We start from the raw sequence: 27,652 nt of genomic DNA on the forward strand, positions 1-27,652 counted from the left end.
TTCAGTAACTTCTCTTAGACAGCCCAAATCAAGAAATATGGTCATCCCCAGAAAAGGGCATGAATATTTCTAGCTATTCTTGTTTGGTTCTGATAGCTGTTGTCAATATTTTCAATTTGAAATCCAATAAAAGTTACATATATTATTCATACATTCAATCTGCAGCACCATTAGATTTCTGCACAATGATACTTTTTCAACATATGGTAAACATGCAGCTTTTAAGATCAAGAAGCCATAGATAAAACTTTATTTTAAGATCTCTAAAGAATTATGAATTGCTGGGATGTCGAGAGGAGGAAGGTGGTTATTTGCTTTGTTTTGTTTTGAGTCAAGGTAACTCCACATTCATCAAGACTGCAAGAAAGTTCTTTTGTACAGACAGACACCAAGGTTGTCAGGATAAGCCTAATAGCCTAACTACATGTTATCCTGTTTAATATTTGAACTAAACATCTGTGCTAATATAGCACCTTTTTGCTATCACTTTTCTAGAAGATTTTTACTGAAGAAAAAATGCCTGAACTTCTATCATGAAATATATTTACATCAAATCTACAGATAAAGACTCTGAAGATTGTATTTAGAGACTTGCAGCATTTGGGAGGTGTGTCTAAAAATTTCATTTTTAAAGGTGGTCAAGTATCTCAATTTCCAAGAGAGGTTTAAATACATTTCTTATGGTTGTAAAGAAAAAAAATCAAGAACAAACAGTATGTACACAATATTTTTTTTTTAAAAAAAAGCAAATAAAAATAATTCAAATCTCTCACTTTAAACCAAAAAAGTCAATCATGAGATGGTTGTGACTCAATTTCCAAACAGATATGGCAGCACCATGGGAATCTGAGCCACTACAGAAGCATGGAACAAAGTAAGGAAAAAATGTTTTTAAAGCAACGGGGAGGGAAGGGCAGCAATTGCACTTGCAGTTATTTATGCTAACAGAAATACAATTCAGGATGATGGGTAGCACCTTTTACAACCACTGCGACTTATCAACTACCGAATTCAGATAAACCCATTAAAAAAATTATTTTAAACTGAGAAACTCACCTCCCTGCTTACCTTAGGATTACAACCCTGATGAACTTTGACTCCTCTGAAATCAACTTCCCACTGATTTCACAGATGCCAGGATTTTTTCCCATTCATTTGCCTTTCATAACATACATAGTATGTTAAAGAATATTTCCTGAAATAATTCTGGGAGTAAATCAGGGGCCTGGTGCTGCCCTGCTGAGAGGAAGAGAAATCTGTGTATTTTAGGAAATGTTAGATTATTTTAAATACAAGTGTCCTTGTTCTCATGGCCTCAGAGTTCAGCTAAGCAGCTGGAAATGATGAACCCTTCTCCTCAATTAAGTCATCTCTGAAAGGTCTATTACCACTCTGTAGCATTTCCATCAGGCCCCTTCCTCAGACTGGTACCAAAAGGGAGCTTCTCTTCTAACTTTCAAAGAAGCAGCGGGATGCACCATCAACTGCCAACCTTATCAGCTTCTTCACATCAGAGCATTCCAAAACATACAGATTCTTCTCTACCAAAATATTCCCACAGGATGTTAAAATGAGAGGCATCCACATTTAGAGGATGTGTCCAACTGAACCTTCCAGATTCAACATTTGTCATGCAACTGCAAGCCCCTATGTGGGCTGCACTGCGTCCCTTCCTTACACAGCTGGCATTAACACATTATTGCCTATGTCAGTGCATCCCTATTGTCACCATTACCTTCATAAGGCCACTCATGCAAAAACCTGTTTCCTGCTGCTGTTCCTTCTATTTTTGAGCAATAGCATGCTGCCTGCTGCCCAACCCACCTCCTCACAGGTTGGACAGCTCATGCTGTAAAACAGTGCAATATCAAAGTCATCCAGGTCTTTGCTCTCCATAGGTTCCTGATCAAGTAAGGAGGGAATTATCATGACTGGCTGACACCTCTGCCAGTAATTGCCCTGCAGTTAGATGGAAACTACCTGAATCTATATGTTTCATTCTTGTTTTGCAGGGCCGGGACAAATGTTCTTGTATGCAGTGCCATTTCCCCATCATCGTATGGTAAACTATTGCATTCAAGAAGGCAAAAGGGTCCATAGTGGGTCATTATAAAGTCTAGAAGGGCTCCATTGTCATGTGTGCCTTAAGCATTCAGCCACTTTGACTGAGCAAACAGGTTTTGATGTAGCTAGTGACTATTGGGAAGATATATTCCGCAGCTCACAGGAAAAAACAGATCCTGCAGTTAGACCAGGATTACATGTTAACTTCTCCACAGCTAGCAGCTGAATGCCTTAATTTCATCAGCCCTGTTCCTAATTAAAAGACATATTCAAAGAAGCAGTATGATCACTTAGTTGGAATCAAGGAATGCGGGTGGGACCTGCCAAGATGGATAGTGGGCCAAATATATGTCTTACAATATGCCCTCACAGTGGTTTCCTGTGAGAGGTAAGGGTAGAGACCACAGAGCAGCACCATAAAGCTCCAGAAACCTTCATACTCTCACACAATACCCACTATGTGTTATTTCAAATAAGCAACAAGTTCAAGCATGTGTTCCTATCCAATGATCTCTTAAAAGTCTTCCTACTTGGTATAAGTCTGCTGTGTGACTGTCTACATGTAGTTATCTTCATCACCTTTAATTTTACGCAGCATTATTTCTTACACAGTGACATTCAAAAGTTTAAAAACATTCTGATTATTCTGCAACTAGAGAAATGGCACAGATTTATCAGCACTGCCTCTTCCTCAAGGCCTTGGCTGAAATCAAAGTAATCAAAACCAGAAGAGAAATAATGGGATCAAAGTTCAGCATGACAACAGAAGGTAGGGTAGGATTCCCAAGAAGAAAAGGATTTTCCAACCAGAAGGGTGGAAGAATGAAGAGTAAGTGGGAGTTGCAAAAAGTTGAGGGCTACTAGTCTAAAAGGTATGAATAGCATTTAGCCACACACATCTGCTTCAGTGTACTGCAGAAGCCTTTGACAATTTGAGCTTTCTGTTAGCACAAGCACGTTAGATGTGCATGCTAGAGAACCCTCTAACTGTGTTGTCCACTCATTGATTCAGATCTTAACAGGGCTGGAATAGATTTAGGGAAGAGCTTCAAGTTAGAAAGAAAACCACTTTGAGAACAAAACACACAGTAAGTGGAGACATCAGGGAACTACCTTCAACACAGCACGGTTTTCTCCAAACCAAATGGCTAGTGTAGAAATATCACAACAGAAGCTTAGTCACCCAGCTCCTGAAAAGGTAATTTACCAGTCTGTCTCCTGAGGTGAGCAGGGATTCTTTGAAGGCTGAGCAGTTACAGCAAGTTTACACGGTGCATTTACAAACACTAACACACCTCATCCCAGGTGTCAATTCACAAGGTGAATCCCACCTTCTGTACTAATACAATCCCAAAAAAACTCAAGAGGATCCGTTTACCAAACATACAGTTTCCATTCATCTCAGATTATAAACCACTCTGGGACCTTTAGAGACATTCGGTATGGCAGGTGGACTATAACTGAGGGGGGAAATACTACCCAGTCAGCCTACAGAGGTACAACAAACAGGAGTATCAGTTGCCTAAGCCTGAACAATAATAGAAATCATGCTTTTCTAGTACCTCAGCCTCACTTGATCATTCCAAGAGATTTCTGAAAATGTGAAACTCCATTCTATGCTATGAGAGGCTGTTTGCAAAGTATTGTTATGTGTTTCCAGACATGCAGCTGAACTGCATTTTGGAAATGTACTTTGAGTATCACTTAACTTTATCTTGCCAGATTACTGCTGTAAAGATCAGTTACAGATAATACAGTGTATGTGTCTCTCTTGGGAATTACCTCCAAATGTCAGAAACCTTCAAATCTTATTGGACAGGTATCTAACACTGAACAGACTCCTGAGCTAAAGATGAATTTGACATTCCTAACTCCAGCTACCTCTTTAGGGGAGGGCTTCTTCAAAAACAAAGTATCTCAAAATGCTATTTAATGTTATCCAAAATCTTGATCACTGCAGTCATCTGTGACAGATCAAAGCAACACATCTGTGAGCCCTGTTGCTCAAGAACTGCAATCTCTGTACATTTAAATGATACAGCACTTAAAGCCTTGAACACAGAGGTTAATTAATTATAGCTGATTGATTACACCAAAAGAAGGATTCTGCCACTGCTTATATCAAATGCATTTTTAAGAATGCAAGACTATTTAATTCTATGCCTGGGAGCACATAACAATGTTTCTCAGCTGACCTCCTGCAACATGAATTTCCAACTTTTTTTTCATGCAGTTTTTAGGTTTTACTGCTGCTTGTATTAGAGTTAACCAGAATACTACTTTGCAAGTGACATAGCCACAGCTAGGAATTCACTTACTAATAGAATACAAAGAAATTACTGGGAAGCTATTTTGGTTTTTGTAATCAAAAGAAAATGTTATGAAATAATAAGGGAAGTAACACCCACACAGGCTCAAAACACCTATAAATAAGAATATTAATACGTGTAAATGCACTTAAATGCCAAAGAATGAGCATTAGCTGTTCACCAACCCAGATGTCTTTAAAGGATAACTCTCATGAGAAAGGATTTGGTCCTGACCATGAAACTACATAAGCTGCAGAGCCATTCTAGGCATTCCATCTGGTAGCAATACTGTCAGTTTTGGTTGATCTATATTTTACATCTGAGTTCTTCATATGAGAATCTAAAAAGGTATCTTTTTTTTTTTTTTTCTTTTAAATCTGCACAAGCAACTGACCTATTTCCATTCATAGGGATACATTTTGTATTCACGGCCATACACATTTAACAGACATAAATCAAAAAGGGATGAAATAGGTTATGAACAAATGGGGGTGGTGAGGGAGGAATGAGCAGTAAGATACTTACAGGGTACTGCTCTGTGATTTACTTCAAAAGAATAAAATGTGATATTCTGTCTTTGAATGCCTAATAAAAACAGGTATTTCAGACCTGCCAAGTAATTAATTTGGAGAATATGCTACACAGATCAGCAAGTGAGACAGTTGCTCAACAACAGTGAAATATTAATACTTTTACATTTAAAATCCTGTAGTGCTTCAAACTGTACTAAAGTGATTCCCAAAGTTCAGGAAAGCAATTTATGCTCTGTAACAGTAACATGGACACCCCCAGCTAGCCCTGCGGAAAACTAGAACACAGCAGAAAACTCATCTAAAGCATGGCTGGCTGCAGCAAGTGACTGGTTCTTGGGATTAAACTACAGTGTAATTTGGAAATGGAATCCAATAGCTCGAGGTTAAAACATTTTTCCCCCACCTCACAGTCTGTTTCATTTTAATTGACATCAAACAAAAAAACTTGTTCAGGTCTTCCCTCGTAAGAGTTACTGCTTTAACTACACAACACTTACTTCCCAAGAGCTCTCATGTCAGAATGGGTTCCCTTTGGACAAACAGTATAAAATGAAAACAGTTACAGGAAATAAAACCATGTTCAGTCCATGAAGCAATTCTTTCTAGCGAGCACATAAGAAAGGAGCGAGCGTTGCTGAAAATGATTCTTCACTGCTTTAACAGGTGATCCCCAAAACACCATTATTTGGACCTAAGTCCCATAGTTCTATAGAACAAGAGGAAAATCCCATAGACAACAGGGAAGTCCAGAAATTATGTCACTAGATGATGAAATTAGAGATTCATGTGCATGTTTGCAGATGTGTAGCACACAGCAGAGCATCTAGCATTCTTCTCCTTTGAAGCTGATTTATGCAACAGAGCTCCCCTTTTCTTTCCTCGTGTAAAACTGGTAGAAATATTGGTGTCAAAACCAACTCAGAGCAACCAGAATTTCCATTTTATATATTTTCCTGTACCATGGACATGAATAATGAAAGCGAAAAATGGATGTTCCTATCCACTTTAAACCACAGTTGTCTTCTGGTAGAGTTGAAGGGAATTTTGTTTAGTTTGTTTTATTTTAACATTTGAATTCCTAATTTGGAGCCCTAGCTCTTAATTTTCTTTCTAGAGGAGAACATTATGATCCTGGAAACATCAGACATACATTACCAATTAAACTCAATTAAGTTCTCCTTCCCCTTTTTGGGGATTTTGTACTCTGTGAGGCTCATGTTCAAGAAAAAAAAATGTGTATTTCTCTCCTCGGCTGCTTCTAATGATTTCGCCTCTTTCTGCATTAAACATAAGGCCTGTTACAGGGCCATAGTTCAAATGTGTGCTTGATCGTTTATTCAGTGAGCAGCCACGAGTATCCAAATGTGATTCTTACCTCTAGTAATTATAGAAGCTAGAATTAGGTCACAGCATTATTTACTGAATACAAAATGACCTTCAATATTCAAAAGGTCTTTTCCTTGCTCTACCACTGATCTGTTAAATAGGAAGAAGAGTTTTAATATGTAAGTAAGAACAGAACTGTACTAATCTAATATTTAACTAAACAAACGTCATAAAAGAAAATCCTCTCTATTGTTCAGTAGCATATAGAACCTACAAAACCACTAACAATTAAATTGCTTTGAATGTAACACGTGCTTTGAGTGTAACAAGAGAATTTTCTTTTCAGTTAAAATCAAGAAGCTAAAATAAATGGTTTTCATTAAATTGTGCTAGAAGACAGTTATTTAAAATCTCACTATTGAAATACAGATGTTTCTTGAAAAGAAGAACATCAGAAGAACTGAAATTAAGAACATGGTAAAGCTTTGGCAAAGACAAAATATTTCACACAGAGTAACAGAGTAACCTCTAGGAAGCTCCAGTTTCTAGCTCGCTTCTAATAGTTTATTGTGCTTCTAATCAAACTGAAAATGCACGATATGCACCGCTACCAAACGTTCCAAATTATTGTGTGAAAGTACAGAAAACTAAAAAATTTATTTTCCTTTTCAGAAAGTACATGAAAACAAACTTAGGATCATGCTGGGATTGGAGGACATTAAGCATCCAGAAAAAAAGCAGGATTTTCTTCATTAATTACAAATAGGCAATAGGAATCCCAAAAGAGAAGACAACTATGCCAGCCCCACCCACACTTCCTTTCTTTCTTTCTGCTTTCAGGACAAAATGTGCCCTCCACAGAATACAGGCCACAGCTAGCTACAATATGCAGTTCACTCCTGGTATCACAGCAGCATGGCTTCTCACAAGGAAAACAAACGCAACATATCAACAACACACACATTTAGCTTTTCCACTGCTAAGCATGATGAAATTAAAACATCAGCTGTTCAAGAGAACATGAAAGAAAGTGCAATCAAAGCCAACAAATTAAAACAAAACAAAAAACAAAAGAGGCAGACTATAGTCTTTATCTTTCATTTATAGAACTCAACACTGTCCTTGCAGACTGCTCAACACATAGGAAAATGGACAGGAAAATTGAACAAAGGACAGATATGGACACAGTTTCTCAAGTTCAGAGCCACATTATCCTCATCATTTCTGCTTTGACTTTAGGCTAATCTATTTTATTGACACAAGGATTTATTCACATTCCTTATTGGTGGTAACTTAATAATTGAAATATACTGTAGTTTTTTAATTCAAAGAAGCAATGGGTGATTCCAGCCACAGCTTTCAGATCCCAGTTCTCTTCAGAGCCAGTGGACAAAACCAGTCACTGACCCAGTATCTGTTCAAGATGCCTGCAGTATGCAGTCTGGCAAGCAGCCTGGTGGTTAGTTCAGTCATAGCAATTACCCATCACTTACGAATTCATTCCTGTTGACACAGGAACTTGGTTATCTTTCTCATACATTCTTCAATACTCTGAAATTTTTTTCCTATTCTCACCACAGAATTTCAATTCTCATCCACAGAATTTTAACTCTCATAGTATCGCCAAATCTATTCAGAAAGCATAAGTAAAATGACAAAAAAAAAAGCCACAAGTATTTTTTTAAATAATCACTGCAACCAAAATGCACTTAGTGAGAACAGAAGATCATTGGAGTGGATGACCTGAATGGGTGTCATAAAACCTAATCCCAAAGCTCCTTTAAATCAATGACAGCCTTTGGATCAGACCTATTTAATAGCAATCAATCACCAGAGCCATCAGTTTAAAATCTTTCACTAATATTACATTCATGTTAAATAAATAATAAAAAAACCCTCCCAAATAGATTAAGATTGAATTCCTCTTTCATGTTTGCATCCTTCGAGCCCTAGAAACAACATCCCCGACAACCCCCAAAACAGAAAGGTTGTGGTCTTGCAGATGAATGGAAACTTGGTTTAATGTCCCTGGAGATAATTGGGGATGCAAGAAAAATGTTTTTTTAAAACAGGAAGAGTGAAGCGACTGTCTAAAACAAAGCACATGTGCAATAACCAGAGAGTGATACTGCAGATGGCCATAACACTGTTTACGTGAAATCTGATTATTTCTCACATTTTTGGCACAGCGTATAAAGAAGCTTATTTTTTTCCCTACCTGTGTAATGCCTTTAACAGATACATTGAAAAGCTCAACAAACATATGCTTCCTATGTTTCATCTAATACAACCCACTGTCCCATGAGATAAGGTCCTATCAGGAAAGCAAAGTCAAGAAACATTTGATTGGGAGAATCTCATCCAAAATACAGGTGTTCCAGTGTAACAATGCTCCTTCAGTCTGCAGACTTCAGAAAGAAACCACAGAAGCATTCAGCACAGGATGAGCGTTGTTAAGACAACATCAGCTGCGACAGAATTTCCAGTCAAACATTTGCTCTGACTAAAATGTTTGAAATTATTTTCCTCATTTTTTCCAAAGCAATTCATTGTGATATATAGTAGTAAAATGAACTACTCTGCTACTATTCTCTGTTATCTCCTCCTAGAAAAGGGAGTATGACAATATGTAGTTACTAAAACCAAAAAAAAACAACATGGGAACATGGAAAGTAAAGTCATATTAACTGCTTCAAAAATATTTTATGAATTATAAAATGTGCAAGTAGACGGGTAATAATTATTAGATTTCCTAACTTCTTGTATACTTCCGCACACTCTGTTCAAGAAAATTACCAAGTATTACCTGGAAGGGGTGCTAGGCTGTTTTTCATTTTCTTATTTTTGTTTCTTATTGATATTCTAAGGTTTGTACCAGAAAATGGAAAAACTGTCTTGGACTAAAGAAACAGCACACAACAATAGAGTGAAAAGCCAAAAGCACAGGAGGTAATTAAAAAGTTGAAGAAAAAGACTTCTTGCTAAAATCTACAGCTCAGAGAAAAGTTGAGCCCTGAGAAGAAACTACCATATAAACAGCAGGAGAGAAAGCGTAAACACTCAAATCAACATTCCCTGTTTTGAAGCATGCACCACAGGCATAATTTGCCTACTCCAGTGACAGAGAGAACTGCTCCTAAACATATGGTTTTGTAGCTTAAAACCTAGGGTTGAAGCTTTGTTAGAGCATCTTGCCTCTAACCAGATTTGCTGCAGGCAGGCTCCGAATCCTGAGATATGCTATTGATTGTTCTGCAGTGTGACAGAATGGCAGCATAAGGGCAGTTTCCCTCATATTGCACAGCCCTGGACATCATTACAAGACATTAACCATAACAACTGAAGAAAAGTAAAAATTGTTTTCTTTTGCATCACTACTACCCCCATGGCTACAACAGCATAGGCTGCATCAGAACAGAATGCATGGCTACTCATGACTAGTAACAGCAAAACATAATACTTATGTGTTTTGCGACCCTCCAGAGAGCCCAGATGGTATCTGTCAAACTAGCTGGAATACAACCTTCTAATGCAACTTCCTCTTACAAGAAGAGGGTTCATGTGTTCTTTGAAAAAGTTCACCTCCCATGTGACCTCTGCTTTTAGAGAGATCATCTTAGTGGTTATTTTAGTACTCATTCCCTCTGGTAATATGAAGATCTTACATATTTCATTTCACCTTACATGAAGATCCTTCAGGAGGATCCTTCAGAACACACTGCAGCTTTCTTTTTATGGTACAGCTGTACAAGCAGCAAGAAGGATCTCACTTGCCTGCACACTAACTTCACTTGCTTCTCAGTACATAAAAAGGTGCTCATGAGTATAAACTGTTGGTCGAAAGGGTGAGAACACTCTCACATTAATTAATTCAGCTGGGATAGTCAGAAGAATGCAACAGCTTCAAACTCAATGTACATTTAGCATGAAAATTGCAAGGCTTTTTTATTTTACAGCATTATAGAACTCATCTCAAACATACACGACAATAGACGTCATGTCTACTGTGGAATGTCATGTCTCTAAGTGTTAGAGGCAGTAGAGTTTTTCCTTATAAAATCTCAAGATGGAAGGTTAACACCAGGAACGCATTCTAGATGAATCTCTAACTTGTTTCCCCACCCTCCTGCTTGGACAGGCCATCGTAACCAAGCTTGCTAGGAATTACTTCCACCACTTTCACTAATTTTCCTTTGGTTTTTTGGGCACTTGAATGCTGTAAAGTGACACACACAAGTTTATGGGGCCAGATCGAATCCACCCGAGCCAGCAGTGTGCCCAGGTGGCCAAGAAGGCCAACAGCATCTTGGCTTGTATCACGAATAGTGTGGCCAGCAGGAGCAGGGAAGTGATTGTGCTCCTGTACTCGGCATTGGTGAGGCTGCATCTCGAATACTGTGTTCAGTTTTGGGCCCCTCACTACAAGAAAGACATTGAGTTGTTGCAGTGTGTCCAAAGAAGGGCAATGAAGCTGGTGAGGGGTCTGGAGCACAAGCCTTGTGAGGAGCAGCTGAGGGAACTGGGGTTTTCAGCCTGGAGAAAAGGAGCCTGAGGGGAGACCTTATCGCCCTCCACAACTGCCTGACAGGAGGTTGCAGCGATGTGGATATTGGTATCTTCTCCCAAGTAACAAGTGATAGCACACAAGGAAATGGCCTCAAGTTGTGCCAGGGGAGATTTAGACTGGATACTAAGAAAAATTTCTTCATGAAAAGAGTTGTGAAGCACTGGAACAGGCTGCTGTGGGAAGTGGTTGAGTCCCTAGCCCTGGGGGTATTTAAAAGACATATAGATGTGGCGCTTAGGGACATGGTTTAGTGGTAAAGTTGGCATTGTTAGGTTAATGGTTGGACTCAATGGTCTTAAAGGTCTTTTCCAACCTACACAGTTCTATGACTCTATGATTCTACGATTCTATGGTATGTTGTAAACTTATCAGCAAGTCCTGCCCTTCCTAAACGCATCACCAGTGACATACAGAATAGAGCTCTCCACCAGTAAACATTAAAAAAAAACCTACCTACCAAATCAAAGATACTCCCTAAACACAAAACCCGCACAACTCAGGCCCTTGTAGTAAGGTTATATTCAGGACTTTACATTTTCAGTATTTATTTGAGGAGTGGAATCTCTCATCCTTTAAGGAAAAGCTTCAAAATCATCCCTAGTTTGTCCTCTACAGAAGAACAAGAAGCAACTCATTTTAGCAGTGCCATATTTTAAATGACTGAACAAGGTGCACGGTTATAAAGAAGGAGCACAAAAAATTTGAAGTTACTATTTGAAACTGATAGAAACCGATCTTGTGAGAGGCTCCTCAGATGGTGAAAAATATCAAAAAAAGTGACAGGAACAGATGGTATTTAAGATAACTTAAGCAAAGAATTAGCACATGCTCCAGGTCCATTAATATTAATGAATACAGTGTTCTTCCTGAAAAATACTGTTTTCCTGCTAAATAACATGATGAAAAATTTTCCTTTTTTTTCATCATTTAGCTTGTGCTCACTTTTTAGACTATTCTCATAAAGTCGAATATCTGTGACAGAGGGAAGGATAAACTGCACTCCTCCACTCCTGATTAGCTGAAGTATAACTCACAAAACTGTGCTCATAATTTCACTTACACCATGTTTCACATTCCAAACAGCAGTTCTTAAACTGTAGTTTAAAATGAGCCACACAAGTCCACAGTCTCAATGTAAGAGCACCACCAATACTTAAAGTTTCATTTCTGTTTGTATCAGTATTTGCTGTATTTTCCATGTCTAAATGTCAGCAATGATGTAGCAAAGGCTGCTGATCCTGAAGCTGATCCTGAAGCACCTACGTAGCAATCTCAACAACAAGCTAACTGGCTGCATCTACACTAGCTAAGTAGCATAGTGCAGTAGGAATGGACCTGAAGAGGGCAACAGTTAGTGCAGAGGACCTGGCATCCATGCTGAAGGCATTTTTGGGAAGTAAATGGTACTTTAAACTTATTTTGGAATAGCTCCAGTCAGTTCCCACAACTGCACACCAGATCACACCTTTTGGTTTAGAATAACCTGAAAGGAATCCAGTTTATACATTCTGGAATATAAAAAAAAAAAAAAAAAATCAGCAAGTGCAAAAGATCAAGATATGCACTCAAAACACAGTCCCGATAAGATCTAAAGTGCAAACATAGATGCACCCTGAGTCTGGGGACAGAAAATCTTAGAATTATAGAATATCTTGAGTTGAAAGGGACCCATAAGGATCATAGAGTCCGACTCCCTGCTCCTTGCAGGACTACCTAAAACTAAATCATATTACTGAAAACATTGTCCAGATGCTCCTTGAATTCTGACAGGCTCAGTGCCATGACCCTGGGGAGCCTGTTCCAGTGACCGACCACCCTCGCGGTGAAGAACCTTTTCCTAATGTCCAGTCTGAATTTTCCCTGACACAGCTTCATTCCTTTTTCTCATGTCCTATTGCTGGTCACCAGAGAGGAGATCAGCACCTCCCCCTCTGCTGCCCCCCATGAGGAAGCTGTAGACAGGGATGAAGTCACCCCTCAGCCTTCTCTTCTCCAAGCTGAACAAACCAAGTGACCTCAGCTGCTCCACACTCCGCTCATCAGGTCCTCAGGTAGCTGAAAAATCTATAGGTCATAAGATGCCAATGAAAGGCTTCATAGATTTACATCTGGAACTATGAATCTCTCTCTCTGATTATAAACCCTGCTAACGTATATGGAACAAAGAGTCAGAAGAGTAAGTAATTATTGTTAATTGGTCACTAAGTGAAATGCTGCATGTCAAATAAAAATGATCATCCAAAGAAGATACATGGCTCAGACTCTACAGAACAACTGTCCTATTCAAAGACCCTAGGACAAACATGGTGCTTGCACCTACTCAGCACCATTTTTCAAAGAAATGGCCCTACAGAAGTGGTACGGAACCAGGAAAGGCAGGGACCTTCAGACCCTCTTTGGCCTGTTCAGCCTGCCTGCTTGTTCCAAATCCCTCTTACTTTGTCTTCCATTTTGTCATCTCAGCTTTAACCTACATCTGCCTTTCTGCCTGTTGTCAGTCCTTGTTTCTTTCAGCAATCTATACACATAGAGAGATAGGTAAGAAATCATGTTTACGACTCCACATAATTCCGCATTTCTATTCTACCCCATTACTTACTCTGTGCACCAAACCTTTCCCCTGCCATAGAACTTAAAATTTCAGTCTTCCACATTTCCTATTTATGGCTCTGTTCTCCACACATTCAGGTGGTTTTAGATACTGTACTGCAGGGCTTGCAAACAGCTGAGTATCCAGTACAGGATTAACCCTGAATGCCTCTTTTGAGTAAGAATTTTGTTAGGCATTAAAATAGTGAGCTCTGTGACATTTAGTCTCTTTTGAAGCCAACCTTGAGCATTAACAAAAAATAGTCCACAGAAGAAGATGCCACAACTAAAGAAACAAACCCAGAGAAAAATCAGATAAAGAACCATGTACGACTATTAATGAATTTTCAGTGTGTATACATACTCCTTAGAGAACCTTTCATAAGCTGTTCCCCAGCTGGGGGATGCTTGACAGTGCAGCTCCACTGGGAGCCTCTATAAATACTCCAAGGCCAAAAGAAATTGTGAGGATGAATAGCTTGCCCTTCATATAATTTACATGCTCAAATTCACAAAACACTCTGCATGTATCAGCAGGGCTCATGGCCTTAACTTACGATTTCCTACCCAGTAAGGGAATAGCATCTCTTTTCTTGAATTTGAATAAGGAAAATAAAATGAAAGTGTAAAGTAATTTATAGTATGCCTGCATGACACAAGGCCACAGAGGACTACTAGAGCTAGCCCTGCTTAAACTACCTCAGTTATCAGTAGCAGTGCAGTTGTACTGAGTTGGCTCATAATCTAGAAACGCTGCTGCCAATAGCTGAGCTGGTTGGTTATCCCTACATTAAACAGCCATTTAGTTGTCTCAACAACACAGAACTACACCAAGCCTATAATAGCGAATGGAAACATCCCTGTGTTTCTCAGTGGGCTTTGGCTGAAGCTTGCTGCTGAAAAGTAAATGAAACACTAACTTTTTATCACTGGAGTTTGCCAACAAACAAATGGAGACGATGGACTTGGATTCTAAATAACTACTAGAAGCATCAGAATCAATGTCTAAGAAAACAGAAAATGTAGGAACTGGGAAAGACAATAGGTTAATCCTACAAAGGCCAATGGGATGATATAAAGGATTTCTGGTATTTCTTCTTTGTAAGGTTTCTGTCACAAATGAAAGTAAAATTTATCTGGGTAACAGTACCGCCTTATATTTTTAGAAGTGTAAATCAAAAAACATTAATACATAATTAATGGCACATTTTTATTTATTTATGCAGCCATGAACCTAAAAGAAACGTGTAAAAATCTGTGATTGAGTCTCAGGGCTGGCTTTTACCTTCCCAAATTTTATGACACTGAAGTCTTATGGCAGAAATTTGATAGCTATTGCTTCTGGTACAGCATCAGGCATAATGGGTCTACATCTCATTCATACCACAGACCTTTTAGTACTCCTGTGACCTTAAATGAGCATTAAGAAACCTTTTGGAAATAAACTAGGCTAAAATAAACTATGAAAACCTGCACAAAGTATGTGTAGCCTATACAGTAACGCTACACATAGAGTAGCTTAACTAAGTATGTCTAAAAATGGACCTTTAATTAAATGAAGTGTTTCCTGTATAGACGAAGTCTTATTTCAAGTAATATAATGTACTATGAGAATCACAAAATAATAAGAAACAAATTATAATATTAAAGCAACTGACACTGGAAGTGATTTTAAAAAGACAGGCAACTGTCTAGCTTTAAGCTAAATTTTAAGATTGAGACTACAAAAGGAAATCACAACAAAACACATTATATCAATTTATGTGCTTAACTCTTATAGGCTATTTGGAATCCTAGTGTAAAACCGGAATATCATAGTATAAGCCTGTTTTATTGTTTATACAAACATGGTTGCATGTAATTGGTCATTGTGTAGAATTTTATCTTGAGAAAAAGCAATTGTGGGTATGAGAGAAGGAAAAAATAAATTTGGTATGACTGTTTTATGGGATTTAGGGGGAATAAATTCCACTACAGAGTGTCAGTTTGACTCCTTAATGCCTTTTTCTTTCTTTTTTTTGATGAGCAATTAAAAATTACTAATTCAAACAACACTGCATGACAGGATTCTAAATCAAATTTACTAGACAAAAAGAGGTACCAGTGGACAGTAACAGTATCCACAGGACCAGCATTTGCCAGCACTTATCAGTTCACCTGGAATCAAAAATCAGAATTTCTTTCTTATGTGTTATTTTTGTTTCTGGAGCTGAATGAGAGGAAGAAGCCTATGCACAGGAAGGAACATGGCCAGATACTGGCTCAGGTACAGCTTGAATATATTTCAGTACCGTCTTCTATCAGACTCATTTCATTATCTTCTACAAACAGTACTAAGAAGAAAAAAAACCCCAAACCCATGACTGTGGTTGTCAGTGAGACTGCAAACCAAAAGAATTCCCAATGAAGTACAACTGATATCAACAGTTACCTCTGGCTTGTTGCACTTCCACAGCTAGCTTTTTACTTCTGTAGTTTATGAGCAGTGTACGGGAAACATTTACAAGGCTTTAAATACAAAGAACACTTAATGCTTGCTTCAGTTCCACTGAAGGCCATTGGAATTAGGCCTATGTTTAAAGTAAAATGTACACTTGGATACAATGATGAAATGTGACCTAAATTACCTTACTGAAGTGACTGGATCAGTATCTGAAAAGTCTTCAACTAACATGTAACTAGGCAAAATAGAAACAAAATAGGTGACAATCCACATCTCTGGGAATTTACAGGAGAAAAAAAATGACAAAACAGGCTTTCCCTAGCATGGCCACAGAATACCCCTGCCCACTTGGAATCCAGAGTCTCCAGCTGTCTCCCTAAAACTCTACTCACAATTTCACTTTCAAAAATGGATCAGGGAATTACTCTTTCTTTCTAAAGCAATTGTGACACTTATTTGGAAGATGGACTTCCAGTCCATGCTGCAAGGACTTTTTCAGCATTTTATACTATGCCTCAATCATGTAAAATGCATACAACAAGTCTCGAGCACAGATGAGAGCATTACTCTTCCCCTTTCCAGGCGACAGCCTTTATCGTCATATCCCACTGAGCTATGATCATAGTTTTTTCTTTCCTCAAAGCCTAATGAGTCTTTATACACTTGATAAGAGCAGCTGGAGGCTTTCACTCCAGAAAAGCCTTTGTGTAAGGTGCTCTGTGTAAAATACAATGGCAGTCACCATTTCATTTTGGCTTGAGACAGTTCCTGAAAGTGCATGCTGAGATTATACTGAAGTATCTGTAAAGCAAGAATGTCCAACTTCTGGTCCTTAGCTGTAACTGTGACCTTTTTATAATATGGACTGAGAGGTTTTAGAGCACAAAGAAAATCAGATTTAAGGATTAAATAGTGGCATGCATATGAGATATAAGCAGGCTAGGGAACTATCTAAGTCATTTTATAAAATCTGATCCACTATGATTGAAAATGGAAAAAAATTGGTCAGATCCTCCAGTTAGTTGCAAGGTAGGTGCAGGCAGCATCAAATACAGAAGGCAGTATAACAGAAAAAAAGTTCCAGAGTAGTTCCCTTGCCATTTTATGCTGGGCCTCAAACTGCAAACAAAACACAAATTTTATTAATAAAAGCATCAGTTGTGAGGGTCATTTGGAAGTACAATGTGGTAACAGGACTGAATTGTGACCCCTGGTCTTTCACATCTGCTTTTAAACCTATACATTTACTGGTTTGTTCACTTGGATAAATTCAAACTACCTACTAAAAATACTGTTTAAAAAAAAAAAGTCTCAACTATTCTGGTCCAATAAAACAGCTGTTCTTATTTAAGGCTAATTAAAGAAATGCAAAGTCTTACTTTGGTATTGAATCTAATTCTTTGGCATACTCATCTGACATGGGGATCACCTGAACTCTAATATAGCTGCATTAATTTGAATAGAAGCTTCTTGCCCCAACATGTTTACATGTTTTTTAATAATGTTACTGGGACAACAGACCTCCATATTCAGCAAATAAATAAAAAGAAGGCTGCTAATTACCTGATCAAAGAAAGTATGCTGACAACATCACCTGGCATAAGAATCACAAATTAGGGATCACAAATTCCATTTGGAAAGAACATTTTCTTTTATGCTTGGTAGGTAAGAACATCTTAAATTATCAACAGGATAGAATAATTTTTGCAAACATTTACTCTTTCAAACAATGTCCATGTTAACTGGATGAACCCCTGCTGAACCTACTACAGGCTATCAAAATATAAGGAGGTTACAACAGCATTCTTTTTTTAGTCATGCTTCATTTTCGCAAGTATTACATTTTTCTCAGGAAAAGAATCTTCTTGTCTTTCACCAAGCTCTAAGGCTCTCAGTTTCTCATACCCACGATTATAAATAATCTCTGTAATATCTCAACAGTCAAACACCCCTACAGCTTTTTGGGAAGTGTTCTTCCATTTTCCATGTCAGCATACATTCCTACTGTTCTTACACTGGACAGACTTAGATGTTTTTATCCTTTCTCTCCTTAGGACAGTAATTGACTGTCTTCTAATAAAAAGTCACTTAAAAGCCATTAGGGAAAAGGAAGGTGTACAGAATTGAGAAGCTGTTTGTATGTATTTGTTGCTAAATGCAGAAAATTTATCATGGAGGAAAATCATGATGGCACAAAAAAGGCTCAAATTACTTTATATGTTGCTAACGTCTGTAACAGACCGACTGGATCAGTTGCTCATTTTTTGAAGATGTTGATTGTTTCCGCTAACTAAATATTCGGTTGGTGTAGTGGCAAGTGTCTTATCTGGTTTTATTGATTTTTAAATTAAGCCTAACTTTGTGTTTTCAACAGCTCTATTACTACCTCTCAAAGCTAAACCAGAAAGAAATAAGACAGCTGACAATGCAAAAAGGTGATTATTACAAAACTTTTAGGATAACGGAAGTTAATAGCCATTCTGAGAAGAAAAAAAAGTCTGTTTTCCTACTTTCCTCTTCCCAGTTTTCCATTCATGCATAACCTGCGCATTTTGCCAAGTAAACTATTCTGCTTCTATAGCAAAGAACACAGATCACCAAAGTAGCACCAGTAAAACTGTTGCAATAAGCTGAATTTACTATAGCACACAAAATCTCTGACCAGAATGAGATTCTGTTTTGCTGTGATATGAGCAAGGACAGAACAATAATCACAACTTTGTTCCCTCAAGGAATTGAAATCTTTTTTTCTAACTTAGCAAGAACTCCACTGCTCATTTTTAGTTGCTTTTTTTTTTCAATATAAGATTGTCATATTCTCTTATACAAATCCTTTAAAGCAGAGACTATGAACAATGTGGACTCATGGTCCTCTTGTTCCAGTCTTGTTTCCATCTCAACAGATGACAAAACAGCCAGAAGACTCTTCTCACTATATAATACATTTAGGTAGGTTGAATAGGAAGGAAGAGCTAGGTCTAAGACTTAATTATCTTTAAAGAGATAGCAAAGCTAATACAACACTTATTCAGAGATATAACTCATCCGAGGGAAGTCTTTCAAATGGCAGGGAAAGATCTGTGCGGCATCTATCCCATTGACTCATTAGTATATCCTACAGAGAGCCATAGCCAAAGTAAAAGTATACAATTTTTAAAAATGTTTTTACGCCAAGCCTGTCAATTACCTCAGTGCAACAAAAAGGTAAGAAATTAAGTGAAACACCAACCACCTCTTAGATTAAATGACAAATTACATATATTCCTTCTTTTTACACATAGAAAGCAAAAGCTAGGTCAGATTACCAACTGAAATTTTTGTAAGCATGAAACTTGCAGACTGATTATCAGTATTCATTGTGGAAACAGAAGGGTACAAAAAGTAATATTCTGCAAATTCTGTTCCACATTCAATACTATTTAATATGTTCATTAATTATACAAACAGAACAAAGAGTATGCTTATTACAGTGGCACAGTCTGGAAAATAGGATTAAAAGTGCTCTAGCAGCTAAGGAAGTCTAAAAAGCACAACTTGAAATCCAGCAAATTTCAAAACTTACACAGGAATAATCGGGTCCACAAACACAGGAAGGGGAGCAATTACTGACTAGCACTTCTGTAGAAATCATATAGGAGCTACAATAGACCTCAGATCATGACTCCCCATCTGATGTAGATACAAAAAGGGTGATGATCATTCCATGGCACCTAATCAGAGATAAAGTGTGTCCAGCTTTTGGGTCTCAATATTAGAACTTTTACCAGCAGCTGGAGGTTAGAAACAGCAGTAAAAACTTGAAGGATTCTAAAAGATCATCCAAGATGAGACCTGAGCAATAGTTTAGTTTTGACACTTCACTTGTTAAAAGATCTAGGTTTCAGAGGGCAAGAGAAATTATTAGAAGTCCAGATAACACCAAGTAGAAGAACTAAAGATACCCTGTCCAGACGAAGAGGAATCTTCAGATGCCTGCAAGGGTACTACAAAAAGAAGGGAATTTTACAATAACTTTTTTACATTATCCATTCACTTAGGGCAATCATTTAAGAAAATCTATAAAAGAACAAAAGTAAACACACACCGATAAGAAGCCAACTAAGTGATAGCATTTCACAAACTTTCTTCTTATAGCACTTAAAAAAATGTTTATGTAGTTAAAACTAAAATCTTAAGCAAACCAAATGAGGTTTTTATGCTTTGGATTAAAATTTTAGTCAAAATTTCTTCAAGTCAGAACAGTCGTCTGGATACTGAAAAAAAGTTTGGTAAATTGTTTTGTCAGTGTTAATGGTAACTTTCCCAAAGGACAGCTTTAACAACTTGCTATTTTAGAGCAGACCAGCTATAAAGGATATGCCTTTGATGCCCTGTTGAAAAGATAACTAGATATCACCTTGTTCAGATGTACTTTTCTTTATTTCTGCATATTTTAACAAGCAGAAAAGAGAGCGGTTACAGTTTGGGAGCAAAATTTTCTGAAGATGCCAGCTGTGGTTTTGTGTATTTGGAGAAAAGATTGCGCTCCAAATGTCTCATATGGACACTAAGAGTCAATGGGAAATTTTTGCTTATAACCTTTTTGTAACTCCATTTACTGGCTACAATATGGAGGTAACACCTTTCTCCGCCTGCCTTCATAGGGGATTCTCACTTGCTTTAATTACTTAGTGCTTTAGAACTATTTAAGTATTAAATACAATTCTAGAAAAAATTTACAAAAGAAAACAAAAACATTAAGAAGGAAATCCGTCATTTTGTGTTCAAGACAGGCTACAAATGGAAAGCAGTATGTAAGACAAAAGACCACATCTGAGGATTAAAAGAAGCCTGGAAAAATCTTACACTTTCGTAACACCCCGTAATGAAAAACAAACAGGATATGACCAAGAAACTGAAGATTGTATTGCAAACAGATGAAAGAGGTTAATGCAAAGCCTTTTTTTGAAGATCTTAATTCTGAAGTTTCAAGCTTTCAAATGCTCCAGTTTGCAGTGTTACACATTCTATACTGGGGAGGGAGGTCGATGGAAGAAAACTATACTGGCAAAAAAGGAGAAACTAAAATACAGAATACATAGTGATTATACAACTGGCATGAGTCATACTGTGCATGAAAACACAACTTGAATACTTTTAAAATACTGAGGAGGAACTCATAGCAAGCCTTTACCAGATTAGGCTGATGCAGGTGTTCTGAAGATTCATATTTATACTTAGTTCTGCTTATTTACTGTAATCAGACATCTCATACAATTTAGTGACTCTAGTAAAAACTTGGATTTGGCATATTCCCCTTTAGAAGGGAAGTGATTTTCAAGGGGGATTTATTTACATTAGAGGGAAATATTAATCTGCATACAATTAATTAATCTATTAACTGTCTTTTATCCATAAATTCTGAACCAAACAAAAATATTAAAAATAGCTGTGAACTAAACCACTCTCAATTTAGCTATTTGTGATCTGAAATCCTTAGAGCACACACACAAAAAGCTAAACTGAAGAATATGTTATTTCTTCTTTTTTCTTTCCTTTTTCTGACACCCATCTGAAAATTATAAGTACCTGGGTTTTACCTAAATTAAACTAATAGGATGTTGAACTTAAACCACCCCAGTGGATTGTGGTCTGTCAGTTCTCTAACTCAATATATTCAACATTCTAATGATGAACTTTCATGTCATACTGATAGCATTTCAAGAATGTTTCATCAATCAAAATATGATCATTTAACTGTTATTTTTATTCTTGTCTTTAAGCCAATGTCTGTTAATAATTTGCAGACCTCTCAGCCACATGGAAACCATACATGGATTAAACAGGCAAGTATTATGAGCCCACTGAACTGTGGAAGTGGCATGAAGTGGCTGCTTTACTAAAGCTTTTAACAGATATTATATTGTGATCATCATCATCGTTTGATTTATTTGATATGTTTTACCAGCAGATTAAAATACTTCTATCAGTATCTCCTTGAATATCCTATCCAGTTGATAGAGTGAGCAACAAACACACAAGATTAAGCCATTTTAGCCTTTAATCTTCAATGAATCATTGCACGGCCTCAAACAAATGACAAAGTATAATCTTCAAAACCAAGCAAGTAATTCTGGGCATCTCACTATCTAGACCTTTGAAAGAAGATATTTTAGTGTAACAATTCTAATATAAGATTACTTTTTAAGAGTTCAGACTTTAAGCCAAGGAGACAGTTTTTTCCACATTCAATATAGGATTTCTCCAGACTACCAAATTATAATTAGCAGATCTCCCACTTTAACAACATAATGGTAAGCGGTGCAATTTTGGCATCACTTCAGTAGGAGTCACAGCAACATGAATGTGAAAACTTTGTTTGTGTAAGGGTGTCAGGCCATTTTGTGCAACTTATCTGCCCTACATTCTTTGTACTGCGTGATCAAGCTTAAACCAGAGCCTCTTCCTCCCCATTCTTCTTATCCAATAGATTTTTGGAAGATCCTTATTTTTCCACTCCAGGCCTAGTCTGACAGAATTAGTAGTTATTCTCAACATGGTGCTCTGAACTTCTGTAATGTTTCCCAAATTTCACATTGCAACTAACAATGGCAATTTCATGCACATATAAATACCTAATTTTGTTCTTTCTGGTATTTATGCATTGTGTTTGGATTTCAGCAGTCACTGGGGAAGACATGACTTCTGTAACATTACCAGATGCATACATGATTTTTGTTCCTTACGAAATGCAGTAAAATTCTGGCTTACAAAAAAACAACTGAAGAAGTCTGAGCCATACAGGGGAGTAACTTTAAATAGTAATTATGTGAATGACACTTCTCTTCTACCTTTTGCATAAGAACCAACGGCCAAATTATACAATCAATCAAAAACTTGTTAAACAATACAGTTCTCTATCAATTAAGTAGGAAGAGTGAGAATAAAGGAGGGAGAGAGGCCGTGTGTAGTTTCAGAGTGATACCTGTATAACCACAGGAAACAACTGAAAGGAAAATAGGTTGGGAAGAGTACAGTTAAAATGGCTGAAAGTACTCTGACCTGTAACCAAATCACAAAAGCACAGAATATCCTGAGTTGGAAGGAACCCACAAGGATCATCAAGTCCAACTTCTGACTCCGCACAGGGCAACCTAAAAGTTAAACCACATGTCTGAGAGCATTGTCCAAACTCTTCTTGAACACTAACAGTCTTGGGACCATGACCATTTCCCTAAGGAGCTTGTTCCAGTGCTTGACCACCCTCTCAGTGAAGAACTTTTTCCTTATATCCCATCTGAACTTCCCCTGATGCAGCTTTAAGCCATTCCCTCACATCCTAACTGAAAGAATGGGCGGTTTTCCAGGGTACCATTTGGGAGAGAAGGTAGTGCCATTCATCCTCATACCAAATGAGTATTCTCACCCCAGAGATATAGGTAGTTTTGCAAGTATTTTAATTAAGCACCATATGCCTCACTTGAACTTTTATAACTTGTCCAAAAAATTAATTGGGATAAATGAAGAAGCCAGACTGAAAAACACAGCAGTTTCACTCGAGTTAGAAAAAAATACTTAAGAAGAACATAGAAAGATCACAGAAATCTGTCTAGTTTACTCATCATGAATTTCATAGGAGACCACAGATATCCTTCTTGTAACTATCTGCCTTACTGAACATAAACAAGGGAATTAAGGGGGGAAAAAAAATCTATTAAATTCTGTCTTACAGAAAAAACCAAAAACACACAACATGCTATTGTTATAGAATACATATCCCACTGAGTTAATCTAACTCAAGTTTCTATTTGCATAAATATACTTGCATTTCACCAGCAATTTTCCTGTATATCAGAAAAAGAAGAGAGATGTCAGAATAATAAATAATTCATAGTAAATTGCTAAACAACAGCTGAATGACAGATTCACCATCTCTCAGCTGCAATACAAATAACTAGTATTTGTATAAAAGCTCTAAGTTTGAGTCAATTCAACTTAGGCTCCTGTTTGCAAGGACTTCTTTTGGCACAATAAGATTATTTTGCAGCAGGACAAGCAGCAGGTCAAATCCTATAAAAGCATACTCATAATAGATCTCTACAACAGAGACACTAGCTTAATTCAGCTTCCTTTGGCCCCTATTATTTGCCAATCATGATCATCTCTCTTACTGGAATTTTGCGTTGTACAAATTTCATGGGAAGAAAATGAAACTCATTTAAAACTATTTTGACAGCTTACTTGAAAACAACAAAAAAACCCATCAGAGACTTTTTCAAAAGCTCTAAGCTTTTTCTAAAGATAGCACTTTCAAATTCATACATGCTTGACTTAGAAAAACAAATCCTAAATTCCTATCAGAACTTCACGAACAAAAACAGTCCGGATGAATTTTTTCTGACTTGAAATTTATTCAGTACTGTTTTTTCTTAACGATATTGGGAAATCTTTGAAGTATTGAACATTCCTTACAAATTTTATTCTGATGATAAAAATTATTACCAGGTCTTCTTTAAAATGTTTTCACCAAAAGATCTGAATGGGAAGTGAGATTATTTTCATAAGTAAATCAAGAACATGTCTAATACAGAGTAAAAAAGATTAAAGACTCCCATAAAAACAGACTAGAAATTATTATTTAAGTTACAGCAAAAAAACCTCTCTCAGAATTATCTCTTGGTTCTCTCCTCAGAACTAATGTGTTTTCCATTAATTGCTGTAGACAATGCCAAAATTAGATGATGGACTAATGCAAAGAGTCCTTGACTTTAAGGCACAGAGAACCAATTTTCATCTAGTCTGGTCACATGCAGCACCTAGGCTAAAGACTTTCCCAAAGACATAACTGTATCACATTACCTATCTGAGCTAGGAAAATGTTTCCAAGACAGACATACAGTCATGACTAGTCATTTGCATTGCCCCAAAATATTTCAAAATCAGGACCAGGTCAGATTTTGGGCAAACCTTTTTTTACATAATTATATTTGTTCTGCTGAACTAATTATTATCTAAATCATTTTGCTTTGACATTTTATTAATTGTTTTACTTCAAAATGCTGTAAGTATTTAAAGTATGTAAAGCAATCAAAAACATTAAAAAAAAAAAGTAAAAACTTTATTTTAGCCTAAGATAAAAGGGTGGAAAAAACCTCAGTTTATACAAAAAAAAAGGCAAATCAATTATTCACACAATTTTAGTCAAAAAACTTCTGAAGATGTCATTACTAGAATTAAGACAATATTGTTTCCCAAAAAATGTGCTAATGCCAGTGCAGTAACAGCTGGCTCGTCCTCATTCGGTTTTTCTCTCAAGTACTGCAGAATCGTTGTTGCTCTTGTAGACACCAATCTGCATTATGGACAGTTGGCTACACACAGCACTTAAATTCTTTGCTGCATGACAACTTCTCCAGAATTCAGTTCCTTGCATGGGTATGCTTAGTATGTATATACGTTATTACTTATACCGTTTGTTCATAAATGTGTATCCTATTCAAGTGAGATTATGCTACCATGCAATCTATACTGTGCTGTAAAACTTTGTCTGATTTTGTTTATGGTTGCTTAACCAATATTTATGACATCTGTAATACCTACTAGAAACAAATTTAGGTTTCCATGCAGATATTTTATAATGATGATAAACAGCCTCAGGACAAAAAAAGATCTTCTGGACCTGGTTATAACCCCATTACCTGATTTTCTGTTTATAGTTTCTTTGGGATATCAGTTATCATTAAATTTGTGATACACTGCTCTTTGCAGAATACTAATTTTAATGAAGTTAAATTGATCAAAGTAAGCAAAAGAATTTAGAGCATTAAATATGTCAACTTTGTTAAAACACATAACCTAACAAACATTTTATTACATGAAATTATATTCCAGAATCGGATTTCTTGTTAGCTAATTTCTTGTTAACTAATCCCAGAAGTATCATGCATCTTGATTGCCTCCAGTTATCAGTGCCCACCAGGATTTCTCTTTGGATTAGTGCAATGCTAATCTGCCTACCACTATCTGAAACATCTTACTTCCACTTTTCAAATGCTGGTACAGCTTCTGCTCTTTTTAAGACTTTCAAGTTTTTCTAGTATTGTAATGTTGTTAAACCACTTCATCAATTCCTATCCTTAAATAATAAAAGAATCTACACCATTCCAATGGTTCTGCGGATGTTTTTCTTTCTCAAAGAATTTTTATTGTCTTTATGCACAATACCAAAAGATTATTTTTCCTCTGCAGATTTATTTGGCTTTCAGATATCTGCTCATAAATGTTAATTCATACCAGTTATCTTTTTCCTTTTACTTATTATGTGTTCTTTTGTTTATATTACCATTTTAATCTCTCTTAAATAGGCTTTTTAAAAACATTAAAATTATCTTTTCCATTTGGAGAACCATGCTTTTTCAAGGATTTAGGGAGATTTTCTTTCAAATACACTCAGTCATTCACATTGCATTATTGTTTTAAACATTTTCTTCTTCTTTCACAAGGGTAAAATCTGAATGCACCAGAATGATTTATTTCACACTTGTGACACTGTTAGTGGGAAATATGTTTTTTTCTATTAGAAATATTGATCATGTAGTATATATTTATAAAGCAGCACTAGACAAATCAGAAAAGGTGAAGCTTTTTCCGAACAGTTACTAAGATAATGGGGACATGACCCTGGCATCACTAGTTCAAAGGCAATCGCAGGTGACTTCACGAAAATATGGGTTTCAGGTTTTGTTTTGACTGGATTCTGAATCCAGGAAAAAATAAACAGGTAATAGGAGAATGTAAGAAAGAGGCAACACTGTTTTTAGAAAGGGTAACTGAGAAGGGAGAACAATAAGACAGTGACAATATTCTGGAGTCTCATTTACTAAATGTTTTCCCTCATAGTATTTAGCTCAGCCTCTTCATCTTCCCCATTACTTTACATATGAGGTGGAAACTTTGCTACACCTTTTAAAACAAAACCAAAAATAAACAAAAACCAATGTCACGCTCCAAAGTGGTCCTGTGATACAACTTGTGTATATTAATTGTTAAGCACGCAGCTCTTTCTGAATGGAGCTAATACTTGGTGTCAGCTAGAAGGGGGGTGTCGTCCCTAGAAGGCATCCCTAACCCATTTGTTGTGATCACCTTACTCTGCCACTTACAAGTCGACCAGCAAATTGGGATCTCTGAATATCAGCCATAACAGTGTGGCCATGACGATGGCAATTCAGAATAAGTAGATTTCTACCCTAAAACTGAAATCACTAAAAAAAAATAGAGAATGCTGCCCACTCACTTATCATTTGTTCTCCATGTGATGTTTCTCATTAGCCAATGAAAAACTCACATTTGAGAGTGAGCAGCTAGAGAACCAATGATCTGCCCCATATTTAGATGGTGTATTCTAGATAGCTCCAAAATTACTGTTTGTATTGGGTTTGTGTGGCAAGGTTTTGGTAGTAGGAGGCTATAGGGGGGGCACTTCTGTAAGAAGCTGCCAGAAGCTTCCCCTGTGTCCAACAGACCCAATGCCAGCCGGCTCCAGGACAGACCCACCACTGGCCAAGGCCGAGCCCATCACCAACAGTGTTAAGCGCCTCTGGGATAATATAATTAAGAACGGGGAAAAGTTGCTGCACAACAGCAGCCGGAGAGAGGAGAGAGAAGATGTGAGAGGAGAAGCCCAGCAGACACCAAGGTCAGTGCAGAAGGAGGGGGAAGAGGTGCTCAAGTCACCAAAGCAGAGATTCCCCTGCAGCCCCAAGTGAAGACCATGGTGAGGCCGGCTGTCCCACTGCAGCCCATTCCATTACAGCAAGGGAGATCTTTTTTAACTACTTAG

Source organism: Egretta garzetta, unplaced genomic scaffold (assembly GCF_000687185.1).
Source record: "Egretta garzetta isolate BGI_Z169 unplaced genomic scaffold, ASM68718v1 scaffold397, whole genome shotgun sequence".
In the NCBI taxonomy this organism is placed as follows: Eukaryota; Metazoa; Chordata; class Aves; order Pelecaniformes; family Ardeidae; genus Egretta; species Egretta garzetta.